This window comes from Schistocerca gregaria, chromosome 9 (genome assembly GCF_023897955.1).
Source record: "Schistocerca gregaria isolate iqSchGreg1 chromosome 9, iqSchGreg1.2, whole genome shotgun sequence".
Lineage (NCBI taxonomy): Eukaryota > Metazoa > Arthropoda > Insecta > Orthoptera > Acrididae > Schistocerca > Schistocerca gregaria.
The window spans coordinates 162271798-162293938 of NC_064928.1; the positions used below are offsets into that span (position 1 = coordinate 162271798).

Here is a 22141-nt window from a genome sequence, read left to right on the forward strand (position 1 = left end):
GGTGGGGGAACAAAAACACTAAAGGGGGGGGGGGGGGGGGGAAGAGGCACAAGCTTACTAAAAATATTCAAAAAATTATTGATTTACTTAAAGAAAAGAGAAACAGAATACATTCTGACATAATAGTAAATTAAAATTCCCATTTACGCTGGTATAATGCACTTAATACATAGGACTGTGCAAATGGTGCGCAATATATTTAATAATTAAACAAGTCTTGTAATTATTAGTGACACCCTTTCGCCTGGTTTGCAGAGCAGTCCAGAAGTGGGATCCATGTTAGAAATACTCACTCTTGACTTTTTTTCTACGTTTAGCTAAGATCCATATTTCGGCATCAGAGCAGACAGTGCAAAAAAATCTGGTTTTGCAAAGGTAGGATGTTGAAAAAGACAATGGTGTACAGAATGCTTTGACATTCAGTGTAGAGAACTTCAAAGACTGATTTATTACTAAATTATCTTTTGATTTTGCCAGTTACCATGAAGTCTATGATAGCTACTACTTTGGCAGTTGAGATACCTTGGATTCTGCATGAAAGACAGAGTACTGAACAGGGCCATTTATTTTAATTTTGTCAGTGTAGCAGATCAGTGTCGGGAAATAGCTATAAATTGTAATTCGTGGTAATGTGTAAGGTTTTTAACTTTGCAGCTTTAGCGTCAAAGTACATTATATATTGTCATATTAGGAAAAGGTGGAGGAAAAAAATTGGGTCTCGTATACTGAAAGACTGAGAAACACTGAATTAAGGAATATTGTTGCAGCTGTGCAACCTAATACAGTCGAAAAATACATTATGTGGTCTTCACATATTTTTTACAGGAACAGGCTGTCTGCTACTCAAAGCGAAGAAGGGTGTGAAGGAGAAGGGTCAGGAGGATGAAACAAAACATATTGTCTACTTTCAGCAGATACCATTCTAATATCATGTAACATTCCTTCTAGTCTCGATAAGGACAATTGTTCAGTGAGAAAGTGCATCTTTTAGGTATGGCATATCCAGCTGAAGCTGCTCACTAAGCAGATCTTGTAGAGACTGCAGGGATGTTTCACCCACTGTTAGAAATAGACATTTTCTGTGGGATTAAGATCGGGTGATGTAGCAAGCCAGTCAGGCTGCAATCTGTTGCCCGAGTGTTCACAAACTGGGAATGTATACATGCAGTCCTGTGGACATGGCTGTCACAGATTTGAAAGAAGAGGGTGTCTACAGCATACATATTATGAAGAAAGAGCAACAAATGGCTACTGAGAATGTTCAGATGGAAATCCAGGCTCGTGTCCACAATAAGCTTGAAGCTGAATAAGTGAGCCTAAGTTCTGGTGCGAAAATCACTCCCAAAGTATGACAGAACTATCTTTGGCTGATACTACAACCTCCATACACTGTGGGCTTAATGCCTCATTGAGCTGTCAGTGCACTCATTGGCGTGCGTTGGAAGCAAAATTGTGACTTGCAGACCACAAAATGTGCCTTAAGTCTGCTACTCTTCAATTTTGGTGGTGTTCAGACCACTGAAGGTGTGCAGCTTCATTTTCTGCTGTGAACAACGCCTTTTTGTGAAGTACTGGATTCCCTATGTCCATTTGCGTGCAATTCCCTTTGCATTGTACACTTGGAAACTAGTTGAGATAGATCTACCATTCACTGGCAGCAGCAATTCCAATCATGTTTGAATGAGATTGTCATTGACGAGGCATGGCAACTGTCTTTGGCCCTTGGCAGTTAGCGCCATTTTACAACCACTTTGTTCTTAAACCATTCCTTGTAGAATTTTGGACATTCCATGTTGATACACCCAACAGTAACACACATAATAATGTTGTTACAATTGTTACAAAATTTAATTGCAATAATTAACAATTTGTAGTTACAGTCACTCAATCATGTCCAATACGACCAAGAAATATGGCCATGTAGTGCTCCACAGTTGTAACAGCCTGTGTACCACAGAGCTCTAAATCAGTTTTAATCTTATCAGATATTTTGTACTTCATTTGATACAATGTACACAAGATGTGCCACTGATCATGCAGTATATGCCAGAATACCTGTCCATCAATTAGCTATTTTCACAAGTAGCTTATCGTGCAGCAAGATTTCTTCTAACTGTACACTGAAAGAACAATGACAGAAACTTTAAAAATCTGGAGTTGTATTAAAACACAGCATGACTTGATTAACCCTTTAACTGCTCTGAATGTGTTAACAAATGCGCCTTTTTACCTGTCCCTGTATGCTCTGAACATGTTTACGCACGCCACCAGTCCTTCTACCTGGTACTCTGAATGTATCTACACGTAGACACATTCAGAGTACCAGGTAGGGGACTGGTGGTGCGCGTAAACATGTCCAGAGAAGTTAAAGGGTTAATGATATGATTTCCTAATGGCATCATTATTCTGTGAAAGTGAAGAAGAGAGTTATGGTATATTTTAAATGGAATGATCAGTCTAATGGGCATAAAAAATGTAACAATATTAGAGAAGCAAAGTTGCTGCTCACCATATAGCGGATATGCTGAGTCGCATTAGGCACAACAAAATGATTCACACAATTGTAGCTTTTGGCCATAAAGGCCTTTGTCAGCAACACACACACAAAATGTGGTTTCAGTTGTCTGAGCTATAATTGTGTAAATCTTTTTGTTTTGCCTATCGCAACTCAGCATCTCGGCTGTATGGTGAGTAGCAAGTTATCTTCTATAATATTGTTACATTCCAGCCTGGATTTTCCATTGTTTGAGCATACAAAATGGATTGAAAGTAAACAAATGGAAGACATAGCGATGAGTAGCAGAAATGAGGTTAGCAACAAACTTAATATAAATATTGGAGAAAACATAAGATTCATTGAACAAATTCTGGAACCTTGTAAGCAAAAAAATGAGAGATGGAAGTAGCAAGGAATGCCGACAACTGCAGGCTAAGAGGGTGTATCCCACTAAAAAATTTACTAGAGTCAAACATAAGCTGTAAATTGGAGCAATTAATTTCAGAGAATTTATGCCAGAAACGCAGCATTATGTGGTAGCCAATCATGGACTGTATGAAAACCAAGAAAGAAAAGAGTAGAAGTGAAATGCAACATTACGAAAATATTCTAAAAATTAAGAAAGAAGAAATGGCGAAATTCTCCACAGGATTTGTGATAAGGAATATGTGGAAAACACTGATTGGAATGGGGCAAGATGATAGGACAATTGGAATGGGGCAAGATGATAGGACACACGTTAAGACATCAAGGAATAATTCCAGGGTACTAGATGAAGGCAAAGGGGATAAAAATGGGAGGGGAACGAAACAGCTGGGATTTCTCCAACAGATAGAGGTAAGTCCAGTTCACCCACGGTTCCGTTGTTGCGTTGGTAAATGTGCCAGAAACATATCTGTTTACCGGTTGCTGTATTGGATCTGGATCTGTAGTGTGTTGTCAGTTAGCTTATGAATGGTGCTTATTGATTTGTTTTAAAAACAGATCAGGCTTTGCATTAAATTTTGCTTTAAAAATGAAATAAAATGTAACAAAGTTTAAGGTATGTTGAATATTGCTTTTAATGAGTGTGTTATGAGTAAAACGAGGGTTTATGAGTGATGTAAGCATTTCCAAGATAGCACTGAAGGAGTTGAAGATGATAAAAGTTCTTGACACCCCAGCACATAAACACCTGATAAAAATCTGAAAAAAGTGAAAGAAATAAGTGAAAGAAATAAAGAAATGATTGTGCACAATCTCCTAATCACAGTCAGAAAGTTGCTGATAATGTTGGCATATATCAGTTAGCTTATGCCGTGAAATATTTTCAGACGTTTTAGATGTGAAACATCCAACAGCAAAATTTGTGCCAAAGATGTTGAATTTCGAGCAAACACATTGGTGAATGGAAGTTGCTCAGAAGTCACTAAATGAAGTCAACAAAGGTGCAGAATTACTGAAAAGTGTCAACAGATGAGGACACATGGGCGTACATTGCAACAAAGACTGTCTTCCCAGTGGAGGCATTTTGCTTTGCCGAGACGGCAAAAAGCTCAGCAAGTGCATTAGATTTTAACAACATAGTGCATCACACCAGTTCTTGCCAAAGGGCCAGACGATCAATTAAAAGAACTACATAAAAGTTCAACACTGTTTGTGGGAATCAATCTGAGAAAATTCCCCGGATTTGTGGCGAAAAAGTTCATGGCTTTGTACAATGATAATCCACCACTCACACTTCATTGCTTGTTCACCAACTTCTGGCAAAAAACAACACTTTTGTGATATTTCAGCATCCATATTCGCCAGTGACTTTGTTCTATTCCCAAAAGTAAAGAGCCTTTTAAGCTGTCATTTTACAAGCTTAACTGAGTTTAAAAACACATTCCTGAAAAAGTTAAATTCTATCCCAAACACAGTTCCAGAAATGTCTTGGGGATTGCAAGAAGTGTTGGCATAAATGTAAAATATCTAATGAGGACTACTTTGAAGGAGATAACATAAAAGCAAAAATTATTTCCAATAATTGAAAATTCAGGATACTTTTTTAACACACCTCATGCATAATGTCTCAGTATTCATGCCTGTATGTAACTGTTTTTGCAGTGAATAACATGCTGTTAGAGCTATACTTACCTAATATAGGCCTACCCCTTCAGGTAAGATGTAAATTTAATCCATTGACACAAAACAAAAAGCTTGAAAGTAAACTCATTAACAAAATTGTAACTACAAAACTAAACTGTGATATTGTCCTCCCAGGAGTCTCTGGTGTTCCCTGCTGAGACCTTCACTGCATGCCAAAAGAACCACATTGTTCAAGGAAGTGCAAGTCAGAGCACTGTTCTTGGCCAGGTCTAGTCATAAATAAAATATTATGTTGAGAACAAAACTTTGTTTTCCAAAATGAAGAAGCACGGAATAGAGAGAGGTAGATGGAATACGCAGAGAATAGCTTAAGTTTTGGATGTAGTTTTTTTCCCAGAGCTAATAAAACACACACAAAACCATTATCACAAGCTACTGTCCTCTCCAATCATTGCAGCCAAAAACTGATGTAATTTCAGTATGCAGCAGTATTATCTTTCCTAGACGTCAATCCTCTTGACCGGTATTTCCTCAATTTGGAGAGTAGACGTCTGTTCTCAGGCACATTATATTCGTAGAAATCTGTCCTCTTGCACATTGTTCCATTGTAGAATTTAGATTTTCCCCTCTAAATATCTTATTTGTATATATCGGGTCTTCTTTCAGGCTGTGCTTTGTTGTCAACAGTTTTGGTCATAGAATTCTTATGTCGTCACATTATGAGTTTCCAGCTATGGAAAATCCAGGATGGAATAATGATAATATTTTGAAAAGGATAGATTGCTACTCACCATATAATGAAGATGATGAGTTGCAGAAAGGCACAACAAAGAGACTGCCAACAAGTAAGCTTTCGACAAAAATGTCCTGCTTCTGCGCGCGCGTGCGCGCGCGCGCGCACACACACACACACACACACACACACACAAAACCACTGTCTGGATGCCAACGCCAGCCTGCAAGCAGTTGTGTATGGTGTTAGAAGCAATCTGCGTGATGGGAATGAGGAGGAGGGACTGGGGCAGGGAGGTGGAGGTATAGCATGGTAGGGTTGGGGGACAGGAAAGTAATGCTTGCGGGAGCATACAGGAACAAGATGGAGGTAGGGTGGGGCTTCTAGGTACAGTCAGGTGGTTAGAGGAGGAGGGGGACAGAAAGGGAGATAAGAAGACAGGTGGAATAGGAGTGTGAACTTAGAAGGGGATGGGTGGGTGCAGGATTATGACTAACGAAGGTGGAAGCCAGAAGGGTTATAAGAACATAAATAAATTTGAAAATAAACTAATTAATAAAATTATGGTTATAAATTCAGAAAAGCTGGTGTTGATAGAAAGGATCTAAATGGCACAGGCTGTGAAGCAGTCATTAAAATGAAGAAAGTTCTGTTGAGCAGGGTGCTCAGCAACTGGGTGGTGCAGCTGTTTTTTGGCTACAGTTTGTCGGTGGCCATTCATGCGGACGGACAATTTGTTTGTTGTCATGCCAACAGGGCATGACGAGAGGTAGTCGAAACTCTGGTGGAGAATGTGTTCAGTAGCTCCAGTCCTGGGTGGGTTTGAGTCACAAGGGGAATGCTGCTCTGTGGCTGGATGGTGGGACTTGGGAGGTGGTTGCTGACTGGAGAGATAAGGCACAGGAGATCTGTATCTGTTCATGGTTGAGAGGGTAATTACGATCTGTGAAGCCCTTACTGAGACTTTCCGTATATTTCTAGAGGGACTACTCGTCACTATACATGTGACGGCCAGGAGGTGGGTAGGGTGTATGGAAGGGACTTCTTGGTACGGGATGGGTGGCAACTGTTGAAGTGTAGGTATTGTTGATAGTTGGTAGGTTTGATAGGGGTGGAGGTACTGATGTAGCCATCTTTGAGGTGGAGATCAACTTAAAGAAAGGTTGCTTGTTGTGTTGAGGAGGACCAGTTGAAGCAAATGGGAGATGAAGTGTTGAGGTTCTGGAGGAATGTGAATAGGGTGTTGGATCCAGATCATGAAGATGGCATCAGTGAATTTGAACCAGTTGAAGGGTTTGGAATTCTTTGTGATTAGAAAGGATTCCTCTAGATGGTCCATTAATAAATTGGCAGAGGATGGTGCCATGTGGGTGTCCATTGATTCAAAGGAGGAATGTTATGGGTGAGGATCTAGTTGGTCATGGTGACCAGTAAGGAGGTTCTATATTTGGAATTTGTTGGGTATTGGGAAAGGTAGTGTTAAAGAGTGGCAATGCCATGAACATTAGGAATGTTTGTGTAAAGGGAGATGACATCAGTGACAAGCAGGGCACTGTGTGGTAAAGGGTCAGGAACTATGAAGAGTCGGTGAAGGAAAATCATTGTTATCTTTCATATAGGAGGGTAGGTTGTGGGTAATAGGCTGAAGGTATTGGTCTACAGGAGCAGAGATTCTCACAGTAGGGGATGTAAAATTAGCTTGCATGTTGAGGGATTTGGGGAATGATGGTGAGACAGGTGCAAGGTTAACAAATTCTGGAAAGTTAACGGGGTGAATTGGGTGCAGTGGGGATGGTCATGGTGGGATGGGGGAGTGAACTGAGTCAAGCAGGGTTCAAAATTGGTCTTTTGTTGATTGGTAGGGTTGGTGGCAAAAAAGGGTTTGCGCTGTAGGGACTAGAAGGAGAAAAGGTCTTTACCAAGCCCTGCATGAATGAATTTGAGAGTAGAGGAAAATGTGAGACCTTAGGAGAGGACTGATACTTCTGCAGAGCTAAGATTTTTTAAGTAAAGGTTCATGACCATCTTTTGGATCTGTTTAGGTTCTGAATTTTGTTTGGTGGTGGGAAGGAGTTTTCGAGGGTTGGGTAAATGTAGTAGGCCTGGGAGGCAGGATCATGTTGTAGTAGTCAAAGGCAGCAGTAGGTGGTGAACAGGTTGGATAGTTTTTTGAGGTGACCATTGTGTATGCTGTTCTAGTTCCTGGAGAGTGAGAGTTTCAATGTGTGAGATGGGATTCAGGAATCTGGGTTTGCATAGCAAGAGAATTTTATGTATGGAGAGGAGATATTGCAAAGTTTGGGCCCAATTGACAGGTCTTTTAGGATTGCATTGGTGATGGTTAAGGACTGGCAGAATCTGATCAGATGGAGGTCATTGTGGAAGGAGGGGCTGCAGCCATAGATGGGTAATTTGATGGTAAGGCCATTTGGGGCGATTCCATGAGCCAAGCAACAACACAGGAACAGTATGTGTAACTGGGTTCTGGCTTTGGGTGAGAACTTTTCTGTATTGGCACAGATGGAAGGAGCAAGGATTAATTGTGGAGGATCCACATAAACCATATAAAAATACGTAAAAAATGTAGAAATATGTGTGAAAAAATTTGCAAAAATACACCAAAATACGTAGGAAAATTCAAGAAAAGGACGGAATCGATGAAGTATGGGGATACAAGATGAAACCTGAGGGAGTAGACAGATAATGAAAGGTGAAAACTAACTAAAAATGACATGAAAACACAATGAGATTAAAGAAAATTGAATAAAACTATTTTAATATTGGTTGCAGGTTTGTAGGCAGTGTGTATGAAGACAGGGGACAGCACATGTGATTAGATTAGGTGAGGTTAGTGTGTATGAACTGGAATAAGATAGGAGGAGGAGTGGGGGTGTGGAGGGCTTTGTAGGATCAAGTAAAAGTTCGTGTGGCACAGGGAGATACAAAAATAACACATGAAGAAATGCGTGAGTGATCAGTTTGAAAGTCTAGGATTAATGATATGAGAGTATTGTGGAACATGATATACTACACCAACAATCACAACATTCTTGTGGCTGAGTGGTGTGCACGGGTGTGATGGTTGATACAGTGTAGCTTGTAAGAAAGAGTGCACAGTGCAGCTTGAAAAGTGACAAGTGAAACACACGAAAGAAGAGAAAGAACAAAGGAAAACAGCACTAGGTTAAGGGATGGAAGAAAATCCGTTAGGCAAAGCCAAATAATGGAGAAGCCAGGATGAAATATTGACAATGTTATGAATAAGATAGATTGCTACTCACTAATAGCAAAGAGCTTGAGTTGGCGATAGGCACAAACACCAAAGGTCTTGCTGAGGCCTTTGCAGACCTCAATTACTCTTCCAACCATGTACAGAAACAGATCTCCCATGCCTTATTCCTCCAGGCACCCCCCTCCCCCCCATGTCCCAAAGTCCCAGCATCTGGCTACAGAGAAACATTCCTCTCATAGTCCAGTACCACCTAGGACTGGAGCAACTGAATCACATTCTCTGGCAGGGCTTGGACTACCTCTTGTTGTCCCTGAAGTGAAGAATGTCCTACCCACAGTAGTATTCTGCTGCCCACCGAACCTGCACAACAACATCCTCGTCCATCCCTCCACAGCCCCTGCTCTCAGCTCCTTGCCTCATGGTTCATATCCCTGCAATAGACATAAATGTAAGACCGGTCTCATATATCCTCCCACCACCATTTGTTCCAGTCCGGTCACAAGCATCGCCTATCCCATCAAAGGCAGAGCTACCTGTGAACCAGTCATGTGATCTACAATTTATTCTGCAACTACTGTGCTGCATTCTATGTGGGCATGACAACCAACAAGCTGTTTGTCTGCATGACACACACTTCCCAATGCAATATTCTTCATTACAATGACTGCTTCACATCCTTTGCCATCTGGACACCCCCACCCCCCCCCCCACCCCACCCCAATCAACACCAGCTTTTCTAAATTGTGCAGGTGGGAACTCTCCCTGCACAACGTTCTTGTAATCTTCCTGTCCTCAACCTCTGTTAGTTGTTGCCCTTCACCCATCTTTCCCCTTCCCTGTTCCCACTCCAGCACTACTCAGCTTTCCATTCCACCTATGCATCCACAGTCATTTTACATCTCTCCTTTTCCGCTGCCGCCCCCCTCCCCATCTAACTGCCCTACCCTCTCTCCAACTCGTTCCTATATGCTTCCACAAGCATCACTTTACTACCACCCTCCCCTATCCTGCAATCCATTGTCCTCACTGCCCCAGCCTCCTCCTTATCCCATCTGTGGTGTCGTAACCACACCACACACCACAAGGCAGCACCACAGGTCGACAACCCACTCCAGATACTAGCCCAGCTATTGCCGCACCAAGAACTCGAGGCTGTGGCGCTGACAGAGAAGGGATATGTGCTAGCACCACAGCAGAGCTGGTTGTTCCAAGTCAGCTCTACTACCAAGACCACCACCTTCTTCTTGTATGCTTCCCACCACATCGCCTGCTTCTAGCCTGTCTTCATTGAAAATTCTCTTGGGACAAGAGCTGTTTACTGTCCAGCCTTAGCTTCTGATATGGTAATTGAACCACAGGGTCTGCTGCCCAAGACAATTCGCACAAAGAAGAGTATGCGTCAGTAAATGTGTGTGTTCTTGTCCCTAATCATTATCAGTGTTCTCCTCATTCTTCTCTGTGTTCTTCTAAGCTCACTAAATAGTTGAGGGTGGTGACGAGTCAAATCTCCTTCTGTACTTCTTCCCAATATATGATACAACAGCTAACGAGTAGGAGGGAAAGGATCTGCGCAAGTTATAGGATTAATTTTTGTTTTTGCACATCCATCCAACCTTGTTCCACATTATTTATTTCTTGCCATTTCTTTTTATATTAGTATATTAGTGCGTGTAATTTTGACACCGGTATGTACACAACTGCTGAGATGAGTGTGTTATTTTGTGTGCAGCGTCCAATCCAAAGTCCTTACAGGCATGGCTTCTGTGTTACAGGATTTTTCTCTAACGTGTGTTACTGAGTTACAGAGTAAGCAAATCCAGTAGTTGCTGCAAGCCATTACACGACTAACACAACAACAACAACAACAACAACAACAACAACAGAATCTACAAGCAGCACATCAGCCACTATTTCGCAGTTTCAACAAACAGCATGAGAACTGGTCAGGATACTTAACTCAGTTGATGAATTGGAGGCACAAAAATTGCAAGGTGTGGGACACGGATGTTTGCAGGCTCATAGTGAAATTGTTTTCTGACAGAGAACCAGAACAGTAAATTTCATGCTTCAGTTAGCAAGTTAACCACTTACTTTGATGAGCAAACACTCGTGGCCACTGCAGAGTTCAAGTTTTTCCACTTTCAGTGGGCAGTAGGTCAGACTCATAAACAGTGGACCACTGAATTACAAGGTTTAAGTAGGCATTGCCAATTTCTTTCTCGTTGTGAACAATGATACAGGCATGTCACGCTGTGTGATGCTATAACTCAAAATATTTGTGCCGATAGAATTTGTGCTGCTATTTTGGAACAGCTGATCCTTCTTCATATACATTGTTACAGTTAATTGATGCTCAGGACTCTTATGATTTACCTAAGTGTGAGATGCAAATGTCAGATATTAAGGAATTGTATAGTGACAATGTGAGTAGTGCTGTAGAACGTTAACTGTTCCATGCCCACCTGACACATGTGGTGCAGCGTGTCATGTAACATTCGTAGGCAAACAGTGCCACGCTGCATGAGCAGAACGCAGGTAGACATAAAACAACAAAGTCTTGGTCAAAGTGCTTGAAGTGTGCTCAGTGCCCAAGTCACAATGCTGTTAGTTATTTTTGCAACACAGACAGTCATGTTCAGTCAGTGTGCATTAAAAAGCTGTGTGGGCAGCAAATTTCCAAGCAACATGCTATTAAACAAGTACAGATCATTCATGTAACAACACAGCCAACCACAGGACAGTGCACCCAGGGGCTGTAGTAAATGCTGTGAAAGGTTGCCCAAGTACAAAACTTAGCAAATGCCAGTCGGACAATTTTCATATGCCAAACAAGTCATGCCAAAGCAAACACAGGTCCACTGCTAAACCTTTGTTAAGTTCACCCTTACTAATTGTAATAACGCATTGCAACAGGCAGGAAGTGATAGTTCTCTTAGATGTAGGAAGATGTTATATTGCAAATGGACACTTGCACTTCATTTACACTTATCCAGCTACGTATGTGTTGTCAGCTTAGAATGAGCAGGAAATACCACTTTTTGGAACTTTCAGTATGCCAGCTACTTTCCTAGGTGTAACAAAAACAGTTGTATTCACACCAATTCCTGCCGAATCTTCACAGAATTCTTTTGACATTTTCAGACTCTCAATCCACAAATCAGTTTTGCAAATTTCAATAAATGTGCCGACAGACAAGCTTCAAGCTGTGTGTGACAAATTTAGCAAACTTTTTAGCGACCATCTCAGTTGTGCAAACAATGTTTCATCTAATGCGTCGCTCAGTGACAGTGCCCAACCAAAGCTTTGTTGAGTTAGGAAAGTGCCCATTGTCACTAGGGAACAGGTCGCTGAACAATTACTACAATGGCAAGCTGATGGTTTCATCGAACCAGTCAGTGCAAGTCAGTGGTCTTCCCCATTAGTCATCGTTCCCAAATCTTCAGGACGTCTTCAGCTGTGTGCTGATTCTAAGTCGAGTGTGAACACTCAGACAGTGATACACACTTACCTTTTGCCTTGCCCAGAAGAACTGCTGGACAGATTAGATGAGCATCATTGCTTTTTCAAGAGAGGCTGGGTGGATGCTTACCCCCAATTGCCTTAGGATAACTTTTTGGTTATTAACATTCTGCTTGGGTTATTTTAATTTTAACACCTGCTCTTCAGTAGTGCGTCAGCACCAGCGATTTTTCAATGCTTTTTAGAACAAGTGACTGCCAAGCTACCTTCTTGCTCAAATTACCTGGATAACATTGTGTTTGGACATTCTGCAGAAAAACATTTAGCCAATGTCGAGTGCCTTTTTCAAGTGCTGTAATAACACGCCTCAAGTGTCACAAAGACAAGTGCTCTTTTTTTGAGACGGATATAGAATATTAGGAACATGTCAGTAATGTGCAAGGGGTTCACCCCATCCAGACTCATTTGCAAGCTGTCGAAGATTTGCTGGCTCCTTAAAATCTAAAGGAGCAGTGAGTAGTGTTGCGCAAATTGTACTACTACTACTACTACTACTACTACAGATTCATTCCTCATGCCTCTCAGATTGCAGCTCTGTTTCACATGTTACGCCGTAAGGATGTTCAATTTGCATGGACCAAAGAATGTCATTTGGCTTTTGATCAAACCCTTAGCAACACGTGCAACATATATTTTGATATGGTTAAACCAGCAGTGTTAGCAGTTGGTGGTTCTTCTATTGGTGTAGGCACCATCCTGTTGCTTCATGTCAGATGAACAGCTCATCCGATAGCATTTGGCTTCAAACTTATAAGACTTGGGAAAATTACAGTTGGGTAGAAAAAGAAGCATTAGCAATGATTCATTGTGTAATCACCATTCAAATTCTGATATGCTACCAAGGTTACCAGTGGACAGAGATGATCAGTTCAGCTCCTCCGAAGTATCTTGTTGTCATATAAATGATCCATACGCTTCTTTCCCATGGGCTGTCATTGCATAGCACAGGAGACAGCTGTGGGTGCAGATTTAAGCATTGTGCTGAATTACATGCACATAAGTTGGCAAAGAAGAATGAAAGATGTTGTTCGGCCGGAACTACTACCATCAAGCCTTGTCAGTACTGCGTGGTGTTGTACTGTTACACACTGAGAATGGCCATGCCCTTCAGCAGGATGTTTTAAGGTTGTTGTGTCAGCGACACAGAGGCATTGTGAGGACAAATCAGTTTCCGCAACAACATTGATCTTGCTCAGGTATGGATGTCTAGATTGAAGATCTGACATCACGCTGCGGGACTTTTATGGAGCAACAGGTTGCACTACCTCAATGTTTTTCGACTGGCACGCCCAAATACCCTGTGGAAAACCAGCCACATTGATTTTGTTGTAACATGCAGTGGCTTATTGTAGTGGATGCCTTCAGTCATTTTCTCTTTGTGGTTCTGGTGAATTCTGTGGCAGCCAGTACTTATTTCAGTTTTTTGTATCAAAGGCTTGCCAGTAGTGTTAGTGTCTGATAATGGATCACAGTTTACCACATAGAAATTTGAACACATTTATATGACTAACAGTATTGAAGATATGACCACAGTGCAGTTCCGCCTGCAATCAAATGGTGAAGCTGAATGTTTTGTGCAAACATTTAAGGCACAGATGAGTAAACTGTGGAACTCATTCATGGGAGCAGGCCTTGGGACTTTTGCTGTCCTCCTACCATGCATTGTCTTGAGATGAACATTCCCTGACCGAACAGCGCCTTTGTGCCCTCTTGCCTCCCTCTCTGACAAGGGGGTCCTCCACTGTTTGAGACTCTGGCCCTGGACGTAGGCATACGCCCTCCGTGCAGGTTGCCAGGCATATCTGTGAGGGTTCAGGCGAATGCTGGGGTACGGACGGGTGCCTGTTGACAGCTTCAGTCCCAGTCCCTGGCCGATCTGCTGCATGTGCACCCCGACCTCCTTCTCTCCATTGGATCGCACCGCAACCGTATACAACCACAGCTAGACATACAGGGGGAAGATAGTGGTGTCATAAGCACAGCACACCCCACCAGGGAGCACCACAGGCATCAATAGGTCGACAAACCACCCAATGATTGCCACACCAATAAGTCACAGCAGCGGTGTCACTAGACAAGTGATATGCGCCAGCGTCAAAGCCGAGTGGATAGTTCAAAGTCAGCTCTAATACTGAGAAGACCCTCTTCTCCTTTGTACCTCACGGCGCATTGTCTGCTTCTAGCAAGTCCACACCAGCCCATCTTCAGTGATCATTTTAGTGGGACAAGAACTGTTTAACATCCAGCCTTGGCTTCTGGGATAGTAGTCAAACTTCAGTATTTGCTGCTTGAGCCGATTTGTAGAAAGTTTAATATGCGTTAATAAATGTGTGTGTTCTTGTCACTAATCATTATGAGTGTTTTAGTGTCCTTCTCTCGCAGAACTTCCCCAACCACACTATAAACAGTTGAGGGTGGCGATGAGTAAAATCTCCTTCTGTGGTTGTATCAAAAGTAAGATAAAACACCCACCAATCCAGATTGCTTCTCTCTCTCTCTCTCTCTCTCTCTCTCTCTCTCTCTCTCTCTCTCTCTCTCTCTCTCTCTGTGTGTGTGTGTGTGTGTGTGTGTGTGTGTGTGTGTGTGTGTGTGTGTGTGTGTGTGTGTTTTTTTTGTCTGATTCAAAGACTACCTTTTGACCAAAAACTCAATTGTTGCACTGTCCTTTTGTTGTGCCTCTTTGCAACTCAGCATATGGTGAGTAGCAATATATCCTTTCCGTAATATTGTTGTTAAGAGTTTTAGGTGTCTCTTGTTCAGTTTGTTATGACAGATTGACAAGGGAACATATTTTAAGATGTTTTTTCCTAAATTAGTTGTTTGGAAAATATAGTATCATTTTACATTCCCACATTAAACCACTATTCCTGAGGTCTACGTTTTTAATTCATATAATAGATTAGTGTAGGGGTTATTTTATATTTACACATCTACTGTGACAAATGAGGTCACATCAAGATAGGTTTTGAAGGATTCAGAAAGGCGTTGTGGTGTCACAAAATTGCTGGTGCTAGTATTCATGCGTGTCACTAGTGCATTCACAGGTAATGTCTAATTTGACCAAGCTTAGTTTTAATGAGCTATATTAATACATTTAATTCTTAATTTCACAAGGATTTTTTTATTTATTTACAAGGTGTGCAACTTTGCTTCTGCTGTTTTTTTCCCCAACATTTGCGGCTTTAATGAAACAAATTGGTTAAACATGTATAATTCAAAGTATTTTCCATCGCTGGCCACTACTTTCTCCCATCTTTCGGGCAGTGTGCAAATCCTGTGTCGAAAAAATTGTTCATCTTTTGAAGCTATCACCGAATCGATCCAATTGGTGACTTCTTCATGAGATTGGAAGTGTTGGTTAGCCAGGCCATCCATCATTGATCTAAACAGGTAATAGTCAGAGGGAGCAATGTCTGGAGAATACGGCAGGTGGGGTAGGAGTTCCCATTTTAACATTTCCAAGTATTTTTTGACCCCTTTTGCAACGTGGGGTCGAGCGTTGTTGTGCTGCAAAATCACTTTATCGTGCCTCTCGCTGTATTGTGCCCGTTTGTCTTTTAATGTTCTGCTCAAATGCATTAATTGTGTTCGATAATGAACACCTGTGATTTTTTCACTTGGTTTTAACACCTCATAGTACACGACACCAAGATCATGCTCTGCATTAGGTGGGACCAGCTCGGAGCCATGAATATTCGGTTTGGCCGTTGACGTGGTAGCATCCTTGGGATACCCCATGACTTTTTGTGTTCAGGGTTACCGAATGAACCCATTTTTTGTCCCCGGTTATTGCCTCTGAAGCAACTGTTCACAAACACACAAACACCGTTCAATGTCTCTTGGTTTCAGCTCACACGGGACCCAAGTTATGGCTTTCTGTGGCACTCTCACTAATCGTGACAATTCTTCTTGAGTTTGATGCGAGTCTTCACTCAGCAATGTCTCCAATTCTGCATCTTCGAAAACATTAGCTCTTCCACCACTATGCCGTTAAAATCACCGTTCTTGACGCGTTGAAACCACTCACAACACATTCTATCACTAATAGCATCCTTACCATATGTACTTGAGAGCATTTGATCGGACTCAGCCACTGTTTTCTTCATATTGAAAAGCAAAACAGTAACACCTCTTGCAAATAACGAGAATTAGGCTCGTAAACTGACATTTTCAATCAAGAACAACTTTATGATGCAAACATAAATCGACTAATGTTTGATCGAGATCCAAGCTAACTGCCCGATGTTTGCGATCTGTTTCTTTCAATCGCTACTTACCGTTGTCGCCACCTATCGGCAAATGGCGGAAGCAAAGTTGTATTTAATTCAAATTGTATTTCATTTAAAGTCAGAATTACATTGACTTTACAGCTGGACAAATATTCAACAGTAGTGCGCACATTTCTGCAGGAAATGGTAAAAGTATAGATGGGAGAATTAGTGTACTTACATGTTTCGTGCAGCAGTGTTGTCAACACGTGATGGTATGATAGGAATGAAAGAGGTTGCCTCAGCTATTGGTTCCACACAGCCAGTGAGACAGCAGTGGGCAGATGATGGGTTTGGAAGCAAGGAGCAAAGGAAAATATTGTCCCATTCTTGCATTGGTATAGGTACTTGAAAAAAGAGCTGTTTACACAGGTCCTGCCATGACCACAACCTCAGAAATTGCGACATATTTAGAAGAAACAGCTGAAATCTACATAATACTCCACAAGCCACCATGTGGTGCGTGATGGAGGGTACACTGTTTCTCTACAAGTTGTTTTATTTTCTGTTCCACTCGCAAATAGAGCAAGGGAAAAATTGCTGCCTGTATGCCTCTGTATGAGCCCTAATTTCTTGTATCTTATCTTTATGATATTTATGCACAGTGTATGTTGGAGGCAGTAGAATGGTTCAGCAGTCAGCTTCAAACGCCAATTCCCTAATAGTGCTCTTTGAAAAGAACATTGCTTTCCCTCCACGGATTCACAGTATAGTTCCCAAAGCATCTCCATAACACTGTGTTGTTCGAACCCACTGGGAACAAATGAAGCTGCCCGCCTCTAAATTACTTCGATGTCTTCCTTCAACCTGACGTGTTACTCAAGCATATTCGCGAATAGTTGCACCAGTGTTGCATATGTGGTCTCCCTCACAGATCAACTACACTTTCCTAAAAGTCTCCAATAAACCAAAGTCAGTCAAGAAGGATATTGCTGATGCTGTATGTGAACATTGTGCGTTTCTTTTTCCTACTTGTCCACATTAACTCACATTTTCCCACATTTAGAGCTAGCTGCCATTCGTCACACAAACTAGAAATTTTATCCAAGTCATCTTGTATCTTCTTGCAGTCACCCAACTTCGACACCTTACCGTATACCACATAATTATCAGCAAACAACTGCAGATTTCTGCCCATGTGCCACTTCATGTATATAGATAACAACAGTGGTTCTGTCAACTTCCATGGGGCACTCCTGACAATACTCTAGTCTCTGATGAACTCTCTCCATCGAGGACAACATACTGGGTTCTGTTACTTAAGAAGTCCAAACTACTCACATGTCTGTGAACGTATTCAATCTGCAGTGTTTTCCGGAAATCTAGAGTCTGCCTGTTGCCCTTCATCCATAGTGCATTACTGAGAAAAGGGCAATCTAAGTTTTGCACAAGCAATGCTTTCTAAAACCATGCTGATTTGTGAACATAAGCTTCTTGATCTCAAGAAAATTTATTATATTCGAACTGAGGATATGTTCAAGGACTCTACAGTAAACTGAAGTTACAGATATTGGTCTGTAATTTTGTGGGTCCATTCGTTTACCATCCTTGTATACAGAAGTCACCTGCACTATTGGTGACACTGGCAGTTAAAATTTCAGTGCTGCTCATTTTACTCACAGCAATTTCAGCTGTGCTGTGAAGTTCCACTCTAACCATTACCTCAGAAATTCCAACATATTTGGAAGAAACAGCCAAATATCTGTGACAAATGGTATTATAAATTTCATTGTTGTCCCTGTTTAGAAATACACTGCCTCCTTTGTTGACTCCCACTGATTAGGTGAATTTATCATGCTAGATGATGCCGACAAGGATGACTAAAAATAGTAATATCACAGATGACTGGCTTAGATAACTAAGCAAAGACCACTTACCCAAGAGGACGCCATCATCATTTAATCATACAGTAAAGCTGCATGCCCTCAGGAAAAATTACAGCCGTAGTTTCCCCTTGCTTTCAGTCGTTCGCAGTACCAGAACAGCAAGGCCATTTTGGTTAGTGTTACAAGGCCAGATCAGTCAATCATCCAGACTGTTGCCCATGCAACTACTGAAAAGGCTGCTGCCCCTCTTCAGGAACCACACGTTTGTCTGGCCTCTCAACAGATACCCCTCCGTTGTGGTTGCACCTACTGTACGGCTATCTGTATCGTTGAGGCATGCAAGCCTCCCCACCAACGACAAGGTCCATGGTTCATTGGGGGGGGGGGGGGGGGAGAATTTTCTATAATGAGAGATATTTTGGTGACTTATTTTTGTTGCAAATGACCAGTAGAACCAGAGGAAGGGCACTGCAGCCACAGGTGGAATGTCTGTGATAATTTCTCTTTACAACATGACATACATAGCTCTACAGCCAAAAAACCTTTATCTGTGACCTTTGAAGCCTGTGCACTTACGCAATGTATTCTTATTCTTTCTTTGATTTTGAATATTTGATATGCACCATTTCTTCCTTAATGTCTGCTGGCAATGTGATCAGGGGACTTTCGCCCCCCCCCCCCTTTTTTTTTGCCCCCCCCCCCCCCCAAATACTTCAGATCTGCAGTGCTGGATCTGTGTGAATAATGCCAAATTGTGCACCATGGTTTGGAGCTGTGGTAACCTTCAGTAGCACCTCGCCTGTTACATTGATGTGACAAAAGTCATAAGATAGCAATACACACACACATACAGATGGCGGTGGTGTTGTGCACAAGGTATAAAGCGGTAGTGCATTGGCGGAACTGTCATTTGTAATCAGGTGATTCGTGTGAAAAGGTTTCCGATGTAATTGTAGTCGCACGACAGGAATTAACAGACTTGAACACAAAATGGTAGTTGGAGGGATATTCCATGATGAAGAAATGCAGTATTCACAGATCCAGTGTTAAGGTTGTTCCGAGAGTACCAAATTCCAGGTATTATCTCTTGTCACGGACAACGCATTGGCTGATAGCCTTCACTTAATGACTGAGTACAGCTGCATTTGCATAGTGTTGTAACAGACAAACAACACTGTGTGAAATAACCGCAGAAATCAGTATGGGAAGTAAAGTGAATTTATCCATTAAGACAGTGTGGCGAAGTCTGGTGTTACTGGGGTATGGCAGCAGATGACCGAAACGATTCCCTTTGCTATCAGCATGAAATCGCATGCTGCATTTCTCGTGGGCTTGTAACCATATCAGTTGGATTCCAGGCAAGTGGCAAACTGTGGCATGGTCAGATGAGTCCTGATTCCAGTTTGTAAGAGCTGATGATAGGGTTTGATTGTGGCACAGATCCCATGAAACCGTGGACCCAAGTTGTTGTCAAGATATTGTGAAAGCTGGTGGTGGCTCAGTGATGGTGTGGACTGTGTTCACATGGAATGGAGTGGATCCTCTGGTCCCATTGAACCAACCATGATTGTAAATGGTTATGTTCAGCTACTAGGAGACTGTGTTCCTAGACAACGATGGAATTGTTATGAATTGCAATGCCAATGTCACCGGGCCACAGTTGTTTGCGCTTGGTTTGAAGAACATTCTGTACAATTCGAGCGGATGGTTTGGCCGCCCATATCCCATCAAACATTTACGGGACATAATTGAGAGGTGCACAAAAACCTGTACTGACAACATTTTCATAATTAGGAACAGTTATAGAGGCAGCATGGCTCAATATTTTGGCAGGGGACTTTCAACAACTTGTTGAATCTGTGTCATGTTGAGTTGTGTACTATGCCAGGGAAAAGGAGGCCTGACACGGTATTAGGAGTTATCCCATTCTTTTTTGTTACCTCATTGCAAAGCACTAAAACGTTCAAACCAGCCTTCGTTTTGAGGACAGGGTAGTTAATGTGTAGCTGCAAGCAATTTTTGGGTGAGGCTAACCCAATAGCCGTATTAGTACTTTATTTAGCAGTGTCGCACAATCAGAAATAAATTACTTTTCTCTCCCCAGTGTTCTGTGACGAGTTCCTGTGCTGCTGTGCATGTAATGGGTGACGGACAAGGATCCAAGATGAGAAGTCCGCTTGAAGTTTGGAGGGCAGTATAACGTGATTATTATTATTTCTTTGTAATACCATGTATCTTGTGAAATTGATTCACAACTTATTACTGTAGTGTAGTTATGTTACCCAATTTTTATATTCCTAAAAGTTATGTAATTCCTTAAAGTATTTAAATGTATGTGTTTCCTCATTAGTAACTTCATACATTGTATGAATAAATGTATTGTTTGTGATATTAAAAACTATTTCGATACTGTGATCTTCAAATGTGTTTGCAATTTATGTTGAAGCATTACTTCTTTCTTGATTTTTTTTTTTCCTTTCAAAGTTTTTACTTGAGAAAGTAATACACTTAATTACTTTCATTTCAACTTTTATGTGCTCATTTGCAAGTAGAAAAACTTTAGTTTTGTAATAATCAAACAAATAAATATCAAAGTGTAGAACTAGATTCTGCCTGTGCTACAGTTATTTCACTTAATTTGAAGGATGAAGTTGTTTCATCAAATTGGTAACTTTGTTCTTTCTTTTATTTGTAAAATAACTGGATAACCTTCCCATCTTACACACTGCATTGAATTTACTGTGACTGTAAAACACAGCTTGCATTTTCCACGCATAATTTTTCAGATAAGTCAAGGTGAATAGGAATACTGGCTGCAAAATGCGTTCAGCACAGTATCATATGGAGCATCTTGACTATAATTTAAATGACTTGAAAAACTTTTGATTGTTATAATCCAGGAAAAGTTTAGTCATTAATGGTTGTAATCGAATGTAGGAGGATGACAAATTTCCATGCCTTGACTCTGTGTAAATGCAAGATAAAGTCCATAACAAAGCAAAATGAGATGATTATCAATTACAATGTTAGTGGTAAACCTGTCAGTTTATTCACATACGCGTAATGCAATATTTATGGACATAATATAGGCAAAAGGGAATACAAATATCTAAAAAAAAATGACAGAAAATGCAAGAATGGTAAATGCAAAATTGTCAAGAATGGTTAGAGGCGAATGCGAAGTTGAAGCAGCATGAATGACTAGAAAAGGATGGATGTCACCAGTAGGAAAATTACAGGAAATTTAGGAGCAAAGAAAAATAGCTAAGTGAATATGAAGATACCTGATGGCAAGCCACTATAAGGAAGCCTTCCCCATCCTTAAGGCTGAAACATATAAGGGAATTTTTAGAAGTGTTCTACAAAAGAAAGGGGGGAGAGGAAGTAGACAAAGAGAAAAATGGTTCTAAGCACTATAGAACGTAACTTCTAAGGTCATCAGTCCCCTAAAACTTAGAACTACTTAAAGCTAACCAACCTAAAGACATCATACACATCCATGCCCAAGGCAGGATTTAGACCTGTGATCGTTGCGAGGCAGAGAGATGAAGGGAGATGTGATACTGTGAGAATAATGTGACATAGTGCTGAAAGGCAATTGGGGAGAACCAAACATTTCATAAATTTGGCCTGATACGCATGATATACGGGACTGGCAATGTTACTCAAGATTTCAAGGAGGATCTAATAATCCTAATTTCAAAGAACACAGGAGCTGACTGGTGTGAATCTTATCAGCTCATTAGTTCAATAGCCACAGTTGCAAAAAACTGTCATGAATTGTTTTTCTTGGACGAAGGGGAAAATTTGTGTTCCAGAGAATATAGGTTCACCTGAGGCAATACATTTGGCTTGCTTTTCTATCTAAAAACACTTCACTACAAAAAATATTGATGTTAGTACCTAAGATTTTTTGGTAGATATTTCCTTGTTTGCAGTATTTTTTCTTGTACTGTGGCTGCAAAGACGGATTGTCAACTTGCATCTTAAATTGAT

At 41.2% G+C, this 22141-nt stretch overlaps 1 protein-coding gene across 30 annotated transcripts in view; it reads left to right on the plus strand.

Moving 5' to 3' along the window:
• LOC126291941 (speckle-type POZ protein-like) overlaps positions 1-20561 on the plus strand; it is a 95864-nt gene extending 75303 nt beyond the window's left edge. For all 30 annotated transcript variants that reach the window (XM_049985686.1, XM_049985673.1, XM_049985683.1 and 27 more), the window contains one exon: positions 20250-20561. The gene's annotated coding sequence lies outside the window, so the exon portion shown is untranslated. The remainder of the gene's footprint in view (positions 1-20249) is intronic.
• Positions 20562-22141: the final 1580 nt, after the last annotated feature.